Consider the following 5499-nt stretch of genomic DNA (forward strand, 5'->3'; position numbering starts at 1 on the left):
CGTACCCGTACCCGTACCCTCCGGGTATGTGATTTTTATCCCCATCCCCGTCCCCGTCGGGTATCGGGTATATCCGTACTCGTACTCGTAAAAAATTATTTTTTTTTGCAAAAAAAAATATATATATATATAATATTTTTAAATTATTTTTCTATTATATTATAATTATAATTAGATTATTTCTTTATCTCATATTTTAATCAAGAGATTTCTTAATAATTATACAACTATAAATATTTCACATTATAATAAATAATTACATATAATAAAATGTTAAATTTTTTTAATATAATTAAATCGGGTACGGGTACGGGTACGGGTATGGTGTCATACCTATACCCGTCCCCGTACCCGGTCAAACCGGGTATTCCCCGTCAAAGTCGGGACGGGTTCGGGTATTACCCATGGGTACGGGTTTATTTTTCATCCCTACTTGGAAGCCCTCTTGTGGATTTGATATGGTGGACATGAGACATGGATTCTTAATGGTCAAGTTTAACTCTGCTATGATAGAGATAAAGTGATGGATGGTGGTCAATGAATGATTTTTTATCATCACTTGACAGTTGGATAGGCTTCGGACTTTGTGGCTTCTAAAGAAAAGATTGATCATACTCTTGTGTGAATTAGGTTCCCTTATTTGGGACTGAAATTTTATGATGAAAGTGTCTTGATGGCCTTGGCAATCGTATGGACTTGGCTACTTTGATGGCGTCTCGAGTAGGGATGGCAAAAATACTCGCACCCGCGGGTATTTGCGGGTAAAATCTGCTACGAATAATAAATGAATAGGCTAATTGAGTATCCGCGAATAATGGAGACGGATAATTTCTTACCCATTTATAAACGGGGCGGGGGCAGGTATGATGATATCCATACCCGCGGGTATCCATTTAATAATATTTCTTAAATATCCTAATTATTCTTGTACCACATAACCCTAAAACTACACTCTCATATTATTTCTTTCCATAGAATTATGTTGGATGTAATTTGATTAATTTTCTAACTTTGATTGGACCAATAAGATTTATGTATTTTAAGTTGTTTACTTTCGTTTGGAATTATGAGATTGAATTATCGTAACTTTGTGATATGAGACTTTCACTTACTTGTGTGAGATTGATGTATTTTAAGTTATTGATTATCTTAAATTTTTATTATTATTTCAACAAAATTAATGTTAAATAGAAGTTCAAAATTAACATTGAATTTTTATTTTTAACATTTCAATGACATTAAATATAAACTTAAAATTATTTGTAATATAATTTTTTTAATTTCTTAAAAAAATTATAAATATCCATGGATATTCGTGGGTATTCAAGAAATTCATGGATACTCGTTTAATGGATACCCGCGCAGATATGGGATGGGTATGGGGCCAATTTTCATCCAGCAGGGTGGGGGTGGGTTTACTATTACCCGCCCTATTGGGACCCCATTGCCATCCCTAGTCTCGAGGTAAATTTGCCAAGGTTTGTGTTGAGATTGATCCATTTTGGTTTCAAAATCACTGGTTTCATGTTGAGTATGAGGATTTGCATTCAATTTGCAAGCATTATGGGTTATATGGGCATACAATAGGGTCTTGTTAGGTCAAGGGGCCAAAGGCTAGTTCGATGCCAAAAGGAAAATCAGAGATGACAGAGTCTGTTACACCAATAAATCCCACTAACCCTTAGTTAGTTGTGCAAGATGAGAGGGATCTTGGAGAAATCAAGGTGAAAAGAATATGTATGGGGATTGGTTGGTTTTGAAAAAAATGAATCAGAACAGAAATAAAGGTTATAATCCTTTGGTATATTCTCAATTTGATAATGTTGAATGTAAAAGCCCATGTGGAATCAAATTGAGCCGTAATAAATTTTTTGTATTAGGCAAAATGGCACCTAATTCTTCGAAGGTGCTATAATTCTAATAGAATTCATGTGGGCAAGAGGGAGTAAATGCCACACACATTAATGCTCATGCTAATAAAAATAAAAGACCACATGGTGGTAAAGGCTCAAGAACTTTTCATGTTGCAAAGTGCACCTAATAAGATCAAAATGGTGAGACCCTTAACGTCTAATAATATTATTTATGAGTCATATCGACAAATTGATTCAAATCAAAATCAAAAACTTGGTCCATTCTTTAAGGAGCTGGTCTTAGTACGTAGCAAGGAACAAAGCTTTTTGCACAACTAGGGGCATGGCTTCCATAACGCCATGCACATGGAAGCCTTAGCCCTGAACAAGTTGCACTTTTTGGAAGAGCCAGATCCACCAGACTTAATGTTGAATATGGGTAACCTTGATACTATCCAAAAGGAACAAGAAAAGCTACCAAGTGAATTGGCCCACTTTCACAACCTAGAAAATTCCGATCTTGTGACTAAATGGTTTAAGTTTCTTTTGAAAATCTCATCAATTAAAAAATATTCAGAGATCAGACTAATTCTTAATTAATAATTATGAAAATAAGGTTTTGGAAAACATTGAGAAAAAAAAAAGGTTTTGAAAATTCAATGATGGCCTTAATAACCAAAAATTGGGTTCAGAGATCGGTTACGTGTGAGAAAGATATTAAGCACTCCTATAACGCCCTCAATAGTATTCTATGATGAAGTTAAAGTGATAAGAATTAAAAAATTAAATATATTAACCCTTTTATTAATATTTATTTACATGCTTAAAACAAGGAAATAAAAGAAAGAGTAAAGAGTTGACTGAAATACCTCTTTAACGAGCTTTATCGAGTCTTCATTCAACTAAGGAACTCTTAGGTGTTTTTCGACAGCCCAACACACTACATAAACATCACAAAATCTCAAAATATACAATAGAAAGAAGAGAGAAAAATTTTGAGCTATAAGGGATTCTGAACTAATTTTTTCAACCTCCAAAATAATGCATGAGACTTCTATTTATAGACACCAGATAAGGCCAGAACGGCCCGTTTCGGTTACTGAACGGCTCGTTCTGATACATGTTGCTATATGTTAAATTTGAAACTAGAACGGGCTGTTCTAGATTCAGAACAGCCCGTTCTGCATATGCGTTTTACTCATAATAAACTACGTCGGAACTGCTTGTTTTAAACCAATCTATAATGAGTTACATTTCAACCTGGAACGGGCTGTTCCGGATTCAAAACGGCCCGTTCTGGATATGCATTTTACCCATAATAAACTACGTCGGAATTGACTGTTCTAGACCAATCTGTAATGAGTTCAACTTGGAACGGGCCGTTCTAGTCTAGGAACGGGCCGTTCGGGACTGGGAACAGGCCGTTCGGGACTGGAAACGGCCCGGTCCGAAGTTGAAATTTATTCATAACAAATTTAATTGGAACGACTGTTCCAGACTAGGATTTAAGAGCCTTTTTAGTAATTTGAAACGGCCCGTTCCGGGTTGGGAACGGCCCGTTCTAGTCTACTAAACCACCCTTATTAAACTTTGGACCTTCTAATGTCATATCATGTTTTTTCTAGTCCTTTGGGAGCTCCTTTTCTTCATGATGCACTAAAACCTTTGCTAATTTTTATCTGATTTCTAAATAGTTGGTAATATAAAATATTTAATTAAGATTCTATTTTTATTTTGTACTCGAAAATAATTTTTTATTATTTATGATTTTTAGACAGAGTAATGTGAAAACAAAAATTATTAAAGACTAATGCGAGTTTCCTAAATTACGAGGTTTCACTTTACATAGTTCAAGTTTTATTTAGGAATTAGAACGGATACACTTTGTTATAGTATTAGAAAATTAATATTTAATTTTTACTATATATATGAATTATGTTAAGTCAAGTTTTGTCAGTGGTCAATTTTCTTTTTTTGGGTTTTACTATCAATATTCTTTGGTCTAGCGATTCAAAAACAAATTTTATTTGTAATAGTGTAATTGTCATGAATTTAAAAGATCGTTGCATCAAACTAAAAAATATATATATACAAAATATTTAAACCATTGTACTTTTTTATTATCAAACCTAATTTGACTTCGTGATTTTCTTTCTCATTGTTGATTTATTATAAAAAAAAACTAATTCAACTTTTATATAAGTCTAAAAGACTTATTTTATATTAATGTTTTAAATAGACAGGTAGAATTATTTATAAACAAAAGTTAATATACTTACCGACTAATAAATATATGATTGAAAAAAATTAATAAATTTGTGGGTTAACAATCTTATAACCGATCATTTCAATATGTTTGAGTTTGGTATCAATTAATTAAAATTAAAATTAATAATTAATATAAATTGATAAACTTTTATTTATGATTAGATGATCGTGTAAGATTGTTTTACACTTTTATGCATCACTATTATGTTTATAGGTTAATTAGCATGTCACACTAAAAGTATTTTTTATTCATTATCAAAGTATATAAATTAATTAAAAATTATAATTAATAATTAATATAAATCGATAAACTCTCATTTATGATTGAATGTCATGTAAATCTGTTTTATAATTTTAGTGCATTCACACTAAAAACATTTTTTGATTCATTATTAAAAAATATTTTTCGTCAAATTAGAATCACTAAAAACAAATAAATAAAATTATGTTAGATTTTATAAATATGAAAGTTAGTTCATGCAAAATAAAAAATGTAATATTTTAATTGTTAAATATATCGATACAAAGATTTGCTAACTTATACTTGCTTTTATAAAGAGAAAAAGCATTAATAAGTTACATCTTTAATTTATTTCTAAATTTTTTATAGTCATATATTAATACGGAATATCTATTAATTTTATTCATACTTAATTTTAATTAAAGAATCCAACTAAAAATTAACCATTTTTAGCGAAGTCTTTCTTTTCCTATTATATTTTTTCTATATACAAAATTTGAATATAAAACATTACTTATGAAATTCAAGTTTGATTTTTTAACTAATAACTTGGTGTAATTTTAAAATCTTATAATTAAAATAATTTTTCTAAAATAAAATAAATCAATGTACTTTAACAAATTATCCTTTAGGGATAGCTAACATAGACCTACTTAACTTTTAGAAAAAGTATTTTCATAAGTTAAACACTGTATTTTAACAAAACAGAAACTATAATTCACTAAAACACTTCTTATAAAAAGTAAATAGATATATTTGCAAATATCAATATTATATATATATATATATATATATATATATATTAACATTTATTAAAAATAACATTATTTTTAAATAGGTCAATTAATTAAAAATTATTTTTAAAAAAATTATGTTTAACCTTTTTACTAAGTGTTTAAATTATAATTTATAAAATGAAATTTGGTATAACAGTTTTCTAAAGTTAAATTTAATTAAAAGCAGGTTGAATAAAACTTTATTTGTATTCAGATGCTTTTAGTTTAAAAATACTTCTATCAAAGTAAAACTTGTTTGTATGATATTAATTGAAAGCACTTCAATTGTATAATTACTTAAAAAAAATTTGTATAATTACTCCAAAGAGTATGGATTTTATAATGTGCTATTAATATTATT

This window comes from Cajanus cajan, chromosome 4 (assembly GCF_000230855.2).
Source record: "Cajanus cajan strain Asha chromosome 4, NIPB_CcT2T_4, whole genome shotgun sequence".
NCBI classification, from domain to species: Eukaryota; Viridiplantae; Streptophyta; class Magnoliopsida; order Fabales; family Fabaceae; genus Cajanus; species Cajanus cajan.